Source organism: Propithecus coquereli, unplaced genomic scaffold (genome assembly GCF_000956105.1).
Source record: "Propithecus coquereli isolate 6110/MARCELLA unplaced genomic scaffold, Pcoq_1.0 Scaffold283, whole genome shotgun sequence".
NCBI classification, from domain to species: domain Eukaryota; kingdom Metazoa; phylum Chordata; class Mammalia; order Primates; family Indriidae; genus Propithecus; species Propithecus coquereli.
In genome coordinates, this window is record NW_012148430.1 from 2,500,183 (window position 1) to 2,513,730 (window position 13,548).

A 13,548-nucleotide genomic window follows, 5' to 3' on the forward strand; every position below is an offset into this window, starting at 1 on the left:
TCATGCTACAGTAACAACCCTCAAATCTCAGTGGTTTAAAATGACAAAAGGTTCCTTTCTGTTCATGCCACATGTCCACTGCAGGTCAGCTGAGGCTCTGCCCCTTGTGCTCTGCTCTGCGGGCAGGACAAGGGCGCAAAAATGAGCCACCCGACTTGAATTCACGCAATGGGGAAGGGGATGGAGCCTTTGGTCGGCTGCCTGTGGCCCAGAGGAAGAGGAAAAGCAGCTTTGCTGAGGACGGCACGGCCTACTGTGTCTGAAAGCATTTGCGGTCAATTGGAAGTTACTCTTGGTTAACTTTTCCTAACCCTCATGATAGGATTTTATTAGAGAACAATGTATTCGATCCTAAAGCAGCCACTGTTCCCCTGTCACACGCATGCAGGGCGATTTCACTCATACCGTCACGCTTAGCCCTGACAGCTGTTGTGTTATCCCCATTTTCAGGTGAGTGAACAAACCCAGAGGCATTAATTTCCTCTGCGTGTTTTCAGTGTTAAGATTTCCACAGAAGATACTGCTTGAACCGGCCTCTTGGTTTTCTATTATTTACTTGAACTGAAAAACAACTTCATCAGGCCAACGTGGAGCTCGAGCTTTTAATTTTTAAATAGGAATATGAACAATCACGTTGTTAGCCACAAGCAGTTTGGTTGGGACCGGCTGATTCTCGAGCTCAGATGCTCGCGATGTTCGTCCTGCGGTGGTCTGTGAGGGCTGGGGTGCTCCTGCACCGAGGGCCCGGAACATGCAGGCAGATTAAAAAGCAGGGTCTATTTCGTCATTAAGATTCCTTCCTCCCTTTGCTTTTTCATGTCTCGTATTTAAGTTTTCTGTGAAATCTTAACATTTTGTCTTAATCCCCATCCAAGTAATAACAAACCATATCGTCTGAAACGCCAGGATGTGGTGCTTGGCTGGCTGTGGGGGCTTTGCAGGAGGGCATCGCGGAATGAAGATGGGTTCCAGTGACATTAGCATGTGAAGAACGTCCCGGCTTTGAACAGAATTTGGCCATTACTAACTACTTAAGAAATTTTTCATTTTCCCCATGTTTAAGAATATAAACCTGGATTAAGGCATTTTGTTGTAAAATATTCTGATTGCTCTTTAAAAAAGCAGGTGTGGCCCTACTGTGTGAGATCTCTGAAGGCAGTGGCCGGGTGCTGCCGGGTGCTGGGGACCTGCCCGCCTTTGCTTCCCAGCTGGGGTCTGGCAAGCGTCCCCATTGCAGGGCGGCCGTGAGCAGCAGAGGCCACAGGTGCAAAGAGCTTACGAGGAGTGACTGGCAAATAGTAGACAGTAACTATTAGATAGGAAGCTGGCCGAGGCCGTGAACTTCGTGAAGGAAAACGGGTGAGGTCAGTTAATAGTTTCGGTTAAGCGTCTTGAGAACCTACGTCACACATGAGAGTTCAAGTCATTCTGTCTAAGACTTCACTTCATTTTCATCATGGCGTGGTGGCAGCTGAGGATAGTCTGCTAGGAGCTGGCCTGTCCCCGTGCCGGAAGGCACTGCCCAGTTGGATACCCGGGCTGCTCCGGGACTGCAGCATGTCTAGGTCCCCGCCTGCGGTCCCTTCGCAGACTTTTGTCTGGGTCCCCTGCTCTCACTCCTCGGAGGCTCCCGTCTGCCTTCCTCTGGACCACCAGCCCGGGCTCTGGGCCTGCGGGGCGCAGTGGGTTGACAGCCCCTGGGGGCCCCCAGCAGTCGTGCTTAAACGGTGTGTCCCCACCCTCTGGGCCACAGTCGCTTGGGCCCACGTAGGCTTCTGCCTGGGCCCCTCCAGGGAGTGTGGGATCCGCCCCGTCCAGCTCAGCCTGAACACGCTGCGGATGAGGAGCTGCAAACTCGGTGTTTTCTCTCTTGTCCGCAGGGAATGAGAAAGCTGCAGGGAGCCTGGATTTCTCCCATCCCCTCCAGCCCTCCGGTCGCCGGCAAGTTTCACCCTAACGCCCACACTGCCTGTCCTGGGTTTTTGTAAAGCACCCGGGGCTAGGGGAACGTTTCCGAGCCTTGCGTGCTTTCCCCCTCTGGCCCTGTTGCGCGGAACCCCCTCAGGCCGAGGGAATGGACGGTCGGTGTCCCGGTCTCTGCCCTCCTTCCCCATCCCGGCCGCCCGCTCCCGGGCTGTCAGTCAGCTGAAGAAGGGGGACCCGTGACGTCTTCGCATTTCTTTCGTCCTCCCGCAGCGTTTTACTTTCTCAGACGGTCCGTGTGAAAGAGGCCGCACCGCGAGACCGTCCGGCGCGGCGCCCGCCGGGAAGGCAACGCTGCGCCTGCGCTTCCCGCACCGGCCTGCGACCGCCCGGCGCTCACGCGGCGCCTTCGCCACCCCCTGCCGGCCGGGCGGGAGCTCGTGCACGGGGGCGGCGCCGCCACCGGCCGAAGCTCCCTGCCCTGCCCTGGTCACCTACCGTGGCCTTCGCCCTGCATTCGGACCCCCGTGCCCCGCTGTGACCCTGACCCGCTCAGACTCCTGACTCCTGATTCAGCCATTCCTCCCGCCCTCCCGCGCAGTAGCCGCGCCGCGCACCCACTTGCTTGGGGCGAAGACTGAGGAAACTCCTCAGTTCCTCTCTTCTTCCCTGGGCCGGATCCGATCCACTGTGAGCAGATTCTCTCAACTGCGCCTTCAGGAAGGTGACTCCCAGCGCTTCCCGCCACCCGCATGTCCCAGCAGCACCTTTGGCCTGGCCTCTGCACTCACCTCCTTGCTGTTCCTCGCACCTCCTGCAGTCCGCGCCGCACTGGCCCCGACGACCCGTAGACACACCAGACGCTCTGCCCCCGACCCTCCGGCGGCTTCCCCTCCCGCTCGGAACCAGAGCCCAGCGCCCGCCCAGGGCCCACGGGTCCGGTCCGGGGCGTCTGCTCCTTTGCACCCTCCTCCCCCTCCCCCTGCCCGCCCCCGCTCTGCCACAGGCCAAGGCAGGCTGCCCGCAGGGCCTGTGTGCAGCCGTTTCCTGCACCAGGGCTGCGCGTCCTGCCACGTGCCCCGGCTGCCCCGCCGCCAGCTGCCTACCACTGCCAGTTCTCTCTCTAGTCCTCTTGATTCATTTCCCTTCATGGCACTTCCCAATGGAAGCCACTCTGCGTGTGCGTGTGTTCCTCGTCTGCCTCCCCGCAGGGCGTGTGCTCCACGGGAGGGCTTCGGGTCCCCTCTTTCCAGAGCGGTGCTCGGCACACGGTAGACGTTCAGGAACTGTTACTAAACACGGGAACAGCAGTCAACAAACGGTATCTGTCCGTTTTTATTGGAATTGGCAGGTCTCTAGTAAAGCTCTTCCACTCTCAATCTCCGGTAACCAACATTTATCCACCGCTTTTAAAAGCAACGTTCATGAAGAATAATTTAACTTACGGGATTCCTTGTTCCCCCAGCCCTCCAGGCCTAGAGCCTGCGCGCCCTGCTAGACGTGAGGCCAACACACAGTTAGGACTGAACGACGTGCTCTGGGAAATGCGTCAGCTACCTGCTCTCACAGCCCAGGGTGGCTCTCCGCCATGATTCTCGGGCTCCAAGTTTTCCAAATCGCAGAGCCAAACCATAAAACCGTTTTATTGCCTGAAGCTGAGATTTGGCTGTGATTTCACCAGAGTGATACATTGAAAGGGTGGTGACTGGGAGAGAAAATGAAATCAGAAACAAAATTGGTTTGAACCACCCTGTTCAAACATTAGAGCTTGTACACAGAGAACTTGCTCTTCGCTCAAAGCACTTCTGTAGCCCTGTGTAGAATTTGGGCTTCACAGTTCAGGAACATTCTCAGCTCACATTATCTGTACTGAAGACCTCGATAGTGTGGACAATGAACATCACGATGGCTAATTGCACAGATTGTTTATAGGGTCCCCCTTTGAAAGAATTTTGTTCAAAATCGAACTAGTGTTTCACTTTTTCAGGCGATTTAGGTTCAATCTTGCTGCTAATAGACTTTTTCTGTTCCTATGGTTTTAGCAAATGTTAAATAGAATTGGATCAAATATGATTTTAATTAAGGATGCCTTATAAGTTCACTGGGCAGAGTTATACCCTCACAGAACCATGAAGGTAAATATTTAACCTTAGGGCTAAAGTCAAGCGTACTAAGTGAACTCACAATTGGACTGTGATGTTTCAAATATTATGGAATTAGCAAGAAATGTTTTGATACGTTCTTAGATTTTGGATGTGGCTTCATAGCTGAGTTGCTTTTTCCAACTTCTTTAACAGCTTCCTCAGTCTCAAAATGTTTTTCTTTTTCTTTTTTTAATGTTCTCAACTCTTTCACCCACTTCTCTCTAAAAGCCAGAGGTCATATTCACGGGCACGTGTGTACCTGCCGGCAGAAGCACACGCCGCCGGCAGCAAAGGCGGCCCAGTGGTCCTGGTGTCTTGCAAATATGTTTAAGAGGGATGTGCTAATTAAGCCAGGATATGTTAATTAGGCCTAGTCTGTCATATGGTAGGGTTAAGTTGATGTCTTTTGCTGCTGAAGGTAAGCAATAAATCTTTTGGGTTTTGCCAACCTGTATGCCTCGCCTTCCAGTCAGCCACCCGGCAGACCCGTTTCCAGAGCGACTCCTCAGCCGAGACATCCGCGTTCTCTCAGTTTCTGGGGCTTGGGAATGGTCAAAGACTCATGGCCTCTCCCTGTTTAGATTGGTGTTGCAATCGCTCTATATCCATTCTTCGAGCTCCTACATCTGGTTTTTTAAAAAAAACTCAAAACCAAACCCCGCCCCAACGGGCAAAAACCCCGAACCAAGGTTCAAGTTCGGACGAGCTTACCAAGATCAAGAACAACACATAACCGCAACGGGATCCTTCTCTTGTCGCCCCATGCCCGTAATTCCCGTTTTATCATAATTAAGAATAAGTCAGAGACAAATTATTGGTTCGTTTTACCTGTTCCTGTACAGCATGTACCTAACATTGGTATTGAGTGGTCTTTCTAATTTCTGGCTGTAGAAAACTTTATGAAGTCAGGTACATTTGCGATAATCTGAGGAAAGTTCAAAGATGCTGTGTGTCAGGTCACTCAGGTTCAATTCGAAGTCTAACGTTCCCTTCAGGTTTCTTTCAGTGCAATAGCTGGAAGCTGATTATCCCATCAAGTCTGAAGAAAGTCGGTGTATAACGCTCATTGCCACAGATTTGGTTCATCATTCTGAGGAGATCTGTGTCTCCTTAGGCGGAGAGGAGGATGTGGAGAGAGAATCACATCACAGGGCCACCCAGACACCTTGGTACAAGACACTCGCAAACTTTGAGGAGATTTGCAACGAGACCTTCGCGTGCAAGCGTCCCAGGGTGGTGGAGGGTGGACGTGGTGTCACTGCATTGCTTAGATTCCTCATAATAACTGGGCTTTTAATTCAGCCACAGAAAAGAGACTTTGGCCACAAAAGGGTCTTATCTGCGGTAAACTAGACGAAGAATAATATTTTTCAATGTAAGTCATTGTTGTAGCGTAACTATATTATTATCAAGTATAATATTGTTAACTATTGAGACGCTTTTGCGTAGTGGGCACTATTTTACAAACTTCATTGTTCAGAATTCTATCTGAATTCAAGACATCAGTCTCTAGCACATAAGGGAAATAAAACAGGGATCTGTGCTCTGTTCCGCGGTAACTGAGCCAGGCGTCCTTAACTGTAGATTAAGAAGAACCACGAAACCACAACTGCTCCTGTTACTCCAGGCTCCTAAATGAAGAATAGTCTTCCGTCCTGGCATCATGATCTCATCAGTCTTCAGAATATTTTTGGTCACAGATTAAATAACTGAGAACAAAGCTATTTGGAACAACACAGCGCTCTTGTCCATGTGTCTGGCCGCCCCCCTCCAGGATGGGACGGCAGATGCCTCACCCCGCCCGGCCGCCTGTCCTGCAGCATCGTGCACGAGGAAGGCCGGAATTCTCCGAGCACCTGGCCTGTTTTCCTGCACCAGGTCTAAGTGCTTGGCTTTTCTATTGTTGGCCTGAATGGCAGGATGAAATTATTAAGTTTTGGGCTTACTGATGAAAGGCCATTTGTTAAGAGTCCCCACACCAAGACTTTTCTTTTCACAGCCGAACATTGTCTTAAATAACATAATGCTGTTATCCTAACTAATCTTGAATATTCTCAGGATGGTACATCCGTGTTCCTGGAGAGGAGTGTAGAAGGCAGGAGAGGGCAGAGGTGTCGTGATTCATCGAGGCACGGCCACCACCGAGACACAGAGGCTCCTCACACCACAGTCCTCGTTCGTCCGGTGAGTCTGTGCCAACACGTTGCCATGTGGACACAGACAGTGGCCAGCTGTGGGCCCTGGCCTGACAGGGCTCAGTGTCCACCGGACTGTGGCCCTGCTCCCCATCCCCTCAATCCCGGCCTCATCCGTGCCCCTGTGGACAGCTGTAGAAGAGACCGGAAGTCCGTGGGCACAGATTGCTCCGATGCTCACCACGAACTCAAGTGCGAACGGGACCCAGTGGAAGTCAGTGACCTGGGCACGTGGAGGAAGTTCCCTGACGTCTCTGGGCTGCGGAGCGCCGTGCTCCGGGGTGTGCAGAGACGCCGTTCCCCAAACGACCTGGAACGTCGGGGCTGCCAGGGGTTTCCAGGCAGTTGCTGGCGATCCCTCCCTGGTGCCGGTGACTCACACCCCGCTCCAGCCAGCGTGACCCCGGAGTCCGGGGGCCTGTCCAGCCAGCCTGGCTGCATGGTTTGCAGGGCCCAGCGCAAAATGAACCGCAGGAAGAAAGCGTGTCCTCCCCTCTGCGGTCTCTCTCGATCTGCGTGGAGTTCTCCATTTGCTAGGCAGTGCCGAGCAGACCTTGTGGGCGCTTTGACCCGGCCTCGCGCCTTGGCACAGGGCGTGCTCCTGCCCGCGGCCTCGCTGGGCCAGGCAACGGCTGGAACCCAGAGGAGGACACAGCCTCCGCCGTGCCAGGGGACTTAGCTTTCAAAACGCAAATTCCACATAAAGTAAGCAATAAATCTAAGACACCCCCAGGTTCCGGCCCTCCTGAGAGCGGGCCTTGTGCCGCTGCTCTGGCCGCCGCCTGTGGAGCCGCCCCCGGCGGGTGGCCCGGATGGCCGGAGCTTCCGGTGAGCCCCGCCCCCCAGCGTGCAGCTTCCCTGTCCCGACGTGCACCGGGGCGTCGCTGTTGCCGCCGCTGGCCTTCGGGCCCTCCCCGAGGAGCCTGCCCTCGCCGCGCGGGCCTCAGCTCCGGGCCGCTCCGGTCCTCACCGTCCCCGCGCCCCGCCCTTCGCTGGAGCCGCAGACGCGGGCAGCATTTCTCACACCGGCACCGACCGCCTTGGATTACCAGGCTGAGGACGCCGCTGGGGGTGGGGGCAGAACACGGAACGGGCGAGGAGGGTCTGAGGAAACCCAGCGTGTCGCCCGGCGGCAGCGAACCCACAGACCCAGCGCGGGCACGGGACAGGCTGCTGAGACGAGGTCCCCGGGGCCGCGCAGAGCCGTGGCGCGCGCCGCCCGCGCCCCAGGTTTGCTGCTTCGTCCTCCGCTTCCTGACGTGCGGGGCCCCTGCGGCTCGCGGGCGACGCCTCGGGCTCTCTGGGTTGCGCTCTTGAAATGTCCCCGCAGCCTGCCCTGCCCCAAAGCTGGGTGCGGTGACCCACGGGGCGCCCGAGGCAGCCGCGGGCCTGCGCACGGGAGAGCCGAGCCCAGAGCGCACCGGGCGGGGAGCCGCTGGCCCCGCGTCCCGTCGGCCCCGCAGTCTCGACGCCGGCTTTCCTGAGCGGCGGCGGGGCTGGGGCGCCTCCTGGGAGCGGCGGAGCTCACGAGCCCCACCGCACGCTGCTCTCCACCAGGAAACGTCTTCGGAACGTAACGAACCCCTTTACTTACCCTTCGTTCCCCTCCATCCCCCCGCTTAGGCGCAATCAAGAATTCAGGTTTATCCGGGAGCGTCGTGGGCTTCAGGGTCAGAACGCCTCCCGCCACCAGGTGGCGCTGCAAAGCGAGCTTTGGGCCCCGGCGGGGACACCGGAGCTGCGACCCCGGGCGGACCCCACTCTGCACGGACGGACGGATCCCAAACCCACTGTTGACAGAGACTGAGGACAAACTGTAGCATGAGTGCGTGGGATCTATACTTAACAACGCGGAGCCGCGCTCTGAGTCACGCGCGCACACACGGGCACTCCGGTTGCAGATGCCTCCTTATGTTTACCTGTTGTCACTCGCCCAGCCCCGAGCGCGACATGAAATGACGTGGTGGGTACGAACCAGTACGGGCCACGGTTTGGGCTCTGTCCTGGGCAGTGCCTCTCAAGGGCGGTTCTCTGTGCAGATCTTTCTCTCCCTGCCCAGGAAATGCTCGTGTGTCCCCCGGGAACTGTGCTAATTCAAAAATGTCCTCACACTTACACAGGTGCCTCTCTCGGGTTTGAGGAATTGTCCCCTTACCGGGGACAATGTCTACCTCCATACTGATTGGAGAATACGATACCCCTCCCCTTCTCCCCTTCTCCCCTCCGCCCTGCCGCCTAGACTCGCGCAGCGTCAGAACAAGGCCAGCGTGGCTCTCGACCTGTGCTGCCCTGTAGCCCAGCCAGCTATGACAATTTCATAAATTAAAATGAAATAAAAATAAAAATTCACTTCTTTGGTCACGCCAGTCACCCTTCAAACGCTCAATCGCCCCACGTGGCTACCGGCTACCACACTGGACAGCGCACACAGAGAGAAGTTCTGTCACTGCAGGGAGTTCTGCTGGATGATGCTGGTCTAGAACACTCTTTTGAAGCGCATCTAAGCACCGATCAGCCCCAAGCCACAGACTCCCGCACGCGGGGATCCAGGGCCGAGCGTCCACCGAATCAACCTGCTGATGCAGCAGCTGCTGCGGGCGGGACAGCTGCCTCCCGTGCAGGCACGAGCACGGGTCCCCAGGCTGAGTTGTCGCCGGAGCTCTGCAGCCCAGTCTCACTGATCGCCTTCCGTTCGGCTCCCTCGGCCTGAGCCTTGACTGTAACGCGCGCCTGGCCCGGGTGCACATGGTCTGGGCCCCCAAAACCTGTGATTTTTTCCCTCTGACTTCACTGTATTTATTCTTGCCCTCGTGAGAGTTCACAATGCGTTCGAAATGCAAGTCCTGGGCTCCTTCTTTCTTCTCCTCCAGACTGGATTACTGGAGTAGAGGATGGTTTTCCAGCTTCGCATCCCAGAGACACGTAACATTTTCTGATAGAAACTGCCCTGCCCTGCCAGGGAAGACAGCAAGGACGGATTGAGCTCGCAGAAAGTGCTCGGCAGTGAGGGCGCGGGGGTGGGACACGTGGACATTGCCCAGTAAAATACTGTGCGAGTTGGCTCCAGAACATCTACACGAAAGCACTTCCCGCCCAGACAGGCTTTGCTCTTCCGAGTGCCGTGACACGTGGACAATTGGGGGGCGGGGAGAGAGAGAGAGAGAGAGAGAGAGAGAGAGAGAGAGAGGTTTGCACTAGAAGCCCCGCTGGGGGGACAGGAGGCTGCCGAAGGCTAGAGGGCCCACCCAATGCTCTTTTCACCTCAACTCTACTTCTTGCCAGCACGCGGCATGTCCCAGGGTGAGTCACAGACCATTATTCTCACAAGATGCTCCTTAAAAAAACAATTCGAAAAAAACCCAGCTGAAAGTGTTTAAGAAACTCTATGTAATATTCCTGGAACTGCGCAACACACTACAGCACACTAAAGGTTCTGAGACGTTCCACAGATGAGATCACAGTTGCGTTTGCAGAACTCAGCAATTCCCTAGTGTAATGACCTCTCATAAAACATCTCTTCGCACCCTGCAGATGAAGTCCCAGGAAGACACCGCCACCACGCACAAAGTTATCCGCAGGTCGTCGCCCCAGAACTCAGAGGCAATTATGTGATATGTTTCTGAGTTCCCGTGTCCCTGGATAACAACTCTGGGCTCTGGCCTGCCTGAGAGCAGCTGACAGAAGCAATTTTTACCGCAGTGAGAAACACCCACTTCGTAACCCCCACAGCCCTGGTGAGGGAAGCCATGTTGCCATCACTGGCAACCACGTCAGCAACAGCAACGATACAGCACTTGACGATTTGCAAAGGGTTTCATTTGTTTTTAATGTCTAACAATCCTGAGTGGTAGGGAGGACATTTTCATGCATTTCATAGTTAGGGAAAAGAGGGGATCCAAAAAAATCAAGCAGTTTGCCTTAGATCTCTGAGTTGGTGGAGTAGAACTTCAGACCCAAATCTTTTGCTTCTAAGTCCATGGTGCTTTTCTCTACAACCTGTTCTGCAGGATGGCACTGGCTGTCGGGTCTCTTCTGCCCTGAGATCTAGTTCTCCTCTCTAGATTTACAGGGTGAAAATCTATTTCTGCCACTGTGGTTAAAAGCACAAGATTCAGAATTAAATAGACAAGGATTTAAATTCTAAATTTGTCATAGCTGCGTGATCTCGGAAAAGTTATAAACCTCTCTGTGCTTCAGCTTACTCATTGGTGATTAATTCCTACTTAGGATGGTGGTCAGGATGTGTTAGAACGGAAGAGGGCAGGACACGGGCCATACTTCAAGGAGTTTAAAAGCCCAAAAGGAATGAGATTGATGCACCCTCAACAGGCAGTGTACACAGTGGCTCTGAGTGAGGACTCTGGAGTTGTCCTGCTGAGGGTCACATCCCAGCACCACTGGCTGGGTGGCCTTGGGCCACTAGCTTTCCCTCTCTGGGCCTCTGTTTCGTCCCCAGTCAGTGGGGCTCCTTTCTGTCCTCACAACCATGAGCTGTCAGGAGACCCGAATGAGGAAACGCGTAACTCACTTAGGATGATGCCGGCGCGTTCCAGCGAGTTGAAGTAGTTGGCGGGGGAAGGATGTGGAAGGTGAACCAAACCCTGACATTTTCAAGCGAATTGGCAGGGCTGAAGTTGGGGTGGTGGTTTGGCAGGTTCGGGAAGCAGGGACCAGGTTTACAGAGAGGCTAAAACTGCTCTTGCAGTTTCACATCTCAGATTCCGAATTTCCAAGGAAAAACATCTGGTCCCTCAAAGGAACCGACGATGGAGAAACAGCTGGCGTCTACCCCAGATGACAGTGGCAAGAGTGAAAATCCGAGGCCCAGCTGTGCCCGCTCTGAAACCTTCACGTCTCCTGCTGGGCCCAGCTCTGTGCCCTGGGGTGAAATGTCCTACGACCCGCCTGTGTCGCCTGGCCCTGGGCTCCGACGGAGCTGCGCTGTCCCGAGGGCTGCGGCGGCGCAGACACAGCACCCAGTCGGGCTGGGCTCACCTCCTCACCCCTCCCACCGCCCCTTCTCTTCCAGACCTATCCATGGGGCTGGGGATTCCTCCCTTCTCTTTCTTTCCTCTTCGTGGGCACGCGTCTTCCTGCGGATCATTTCCCTGGTGGTTCCCGAATTTCAGTCTCTGGGCCAGACCTTCCTTCCAGCTCCAGCCTCGCACACCTTGCTGCTCTATCCCTCCGGCTTCCACGGCTCAAGCCTGACGTGTCACCCTCCGCTGCCACCCCAGCTAATGGCCGCCCCAATCCAGTTGCCCACATCACATGCTGAAGACTTGTCCTCAACCCCTCCCTTCCCTCATTCCCCCGACCCGGTCCCTTGGTGAGTCCTGCCCACTGCGTCTTCAGAGCACACCCTCCGCCGCCTGCGTGTCCCCCCTCCCCAGTCTGGTCCAGGAGACACGGGTTCCGGCTCCTGAGAGAAGACCGTGAACACCTCTCCCCACTCTGACATCCACAATCCGCCTTTCTACGCGGACAACTCCGCCTGAAACCAACTGTGCTGAGGGTATTTATACCACGGAGGTGACAAAGACTACAGATCAGGGACTTTTCTTTATCCTTTTCTTCTTTTTTTGTTCCTCCAAAGGGCCAGTTGCCAACCGTCTACCGCCCCCACCTTTGCCCGTGTGAAAGCGATGGCCTCCCAGCTCCCTGCTCCAATCCATCTTCTACCCGGCAGCAAAACCGGGCTTTGCAATCACCTCATGCCCTCCCTTGACAGCCTCTCCTTGCACTTGGGAAAAAATCCAACCTCTGCCTGGGGTTTCCAAGGCTAATCCATCTTCAGCCCATGTTGTGCCGCTCGCTTCCAGACATGAGGTCCCACCAGGCCCAGGTGAGAACAGGCTTTGCCCGGCGAGTGGGCAGCGACACGCGTGTCCTGTGGCTGCTACTGCCCTCGCTTCCGGGGGGAGCACGGCTACGTCTCCCTTTTGCAGAACGAGATGAATTTCTTCCTTGGAAGCCCGTTCAATCTGATAAAGAAAACAGTCTCAGCAGCACCGTCTGATAAAAATATATTAATAAATGGGAGTCACGTGTAATTTAAAATTTTCTAGCACTCACATTTTAAAAAGTGACTTTTTACTTTTAAAGAAGAGAACCAGGTGAGACTGATTTTAGGAAGATGATTTCTTCAACCCAACATACGCCGCCCCACACAGCACGTGTCCGGCGGGTCCTCGGCGAGTCCTCCGTCCACTGGGCGTTCCCAAGGTGCAGGATGATCCTGCCCTGGGTTTCACCTTCCCCTTTGCCCTGGGCTTCCGGGGAGCAGTCCCGGCTCTCGCCCCGCTCCTGGGGCCGGCTCGCAGCCACTGCCACCAGTCACGGCCGGCTTCCCTGCCCGGACGCCCCTTTCTGCTCTCCCCAGAGACAGGAGGCCGTCGTCCGGCACTCGCTCTCCCCCTGACCTACTCGCGGTTATTTTACGGCAAAGCTGCCAGCCCCAGGGCTCAGGACATGCCACACAAGGCCAGGTCCAGGGTCCCCTGGGCTCTGGAAGCCTCCATGTTATCCGGGAAGCTCTGTCCCTCTTCCACCTGGCTGCGGCAGGGGCGGAACACAGGCAGCTGAGTGCCAGGTTCTCCTGCTCGGCCCTCCCAGGAAGGGGTTATCCAGGCCGGGGGTGGCCCTGGAGGGGCACCGAGCAGCACCTTCTTTCAGGTATTTTCTCCTACGGCAGCCCCGATCCCAGCTGGCGTCCACCTACACGGAGGCGTTGGCTAGTCACGAGCACAGGGACACCTCGCACCGCCATCCGGCCCCCTAGCTGCGCCTGGGAGTGGGTCAGAAGTGCGGTCTGAGAGGGTCACGACTCACTACCGGGTGCGCGGGCTGGGGCTAGAAGGACGGGCATCGACGTGACAGTCATCAGAGATCTGGACCTCGATGCCAGGGGCCGGAGTCGCCTGCCCCCTTGGGATTGTGGCCTCGGGCTCAGTTTCTCTCTGTGCCTCTGGTAACCTGGGTTCCTTCTGTGGCTTTCGTTTCCAACCCTAGGGCTGGTGACTTCTAAAATCTTCGTCTTCAGTCCTGAGTCTTTTCCAAAACCCCAGCCCCCAGTCTGTCTGTTGCCCCGGCAGGAAGCTCCCAGATCCAGGCCCGCTTCCTCCTGTTTCCTCTCAATCCTATTTCTGCATCCCATGTTTGGTTCTCCCAACCTTTCCTGTCGCAAATCTTCATCATCGTCACCATCTCTGTCACTGTGAAGAGCATTATTTTTATCACGGTCACTTTGGCGTGGCCAATGTGTATTCGGCGCTGTTTCAGAACCA